Below are 1,066 nucleotides of genomic sequence, written 5' to 3'. Positions count from 1 at the left end.
GCACAGGCTCCAGACGCGCAGGCTCAGCGGCCATGGCCCACGGGCCCAGCTGTTCCGCGGCATGTGGGATCTTCCCGGACCAGGGCACGAACCCGTGTCCCTTACATCGGCAGGCAGACTCTCAACCACTGCGCCACCAGGGAAGCCCGGTCTCCACTTTTAATGAGATCAGATGTCACAGATATAGGCAAAGCTCTGCTGTTAATGCCATCCAACTTCTTCCCTCCCCAAAGGTAACTGCTATTCTGAAGTTGGTATGTATCATTCCCAAGCATCTTTTTTACTTTTTCTGCATATGTATGCTTCCATAAACACTGTGGTATTGTTTAGTGCTTTTAAAACATACATAAATGTCACGCTGCACATAACCATTTGCAATAATTTCCACTTAACTTTTTTTACTCCCCCAGAATTCATTTTAAAGTTAAAAATTAGGGCCTCTCATTTGCAGCAACACGGATGCAACTAGAGATTATCATACTAAGTGAAGTAAGTCAGAAAGAGAGCCAAATACCATATATCTCTTATATGTGGAATCTAATATATGACAAATGAGCCTATCTATGAAACAGAAACAGACTCACAGACATATAGAACAGACTTGTGGTTGTCAAGGGGGAGGGGTTGGGGGAGGGATGGAGTGGGAGGTTAGGGTTAGCAGATGTAAGCTATTATTGATATATATGGAATAGATAAACAAGCTCCTACTTTCTGTGTTCCTATAACACAGAGAACTATATTCAGTATCCTATGATAAACCATAATGGAAAAGAATATTAAAAAAAAATGTAGGAAATTCCCTGGCAGCCCAGTTGTTAGGACTCTGCACTTTTACTGCCAAGGGCATAGGTTCAATCCCTGGCTGGGGAACTAAGATCCTGCAAGTTGCGCAGCAAGGCCAAAAAAAAAGATATATATGTATAGCAGAATCACTTTGCTATACAGCTAATTCATTCATTCATTCATTGCTGTACAGCAGATTAAGAAAAAAATTAGGGCCTCTAAATTTAGTGTGCGGCCTGGGCGGGGCCGAGTGGTGGGCGGAGCCTAGAATGGGAAACGGGAG

The sequence above is a fragment of the Physeter macrocephalus genome, chromosome 14 (genome assembly GCF_002837175.3).
Source record: "Physeter macrocephalus isolate SW-GA chromosome 14, ASM283717v5, whole genome shotgun sequence".
Lineage (NCBI taxonomy): Eukaryota > Metazoa > Chordata > Mammalia > Artiodactyla > Physeteridae > Physeter > Physeter macrocephalus.
The sequence above is the reverse complement of the archived record's forward strand: the minus strand, read 5'-3'. Positions refer to the sequence as shown.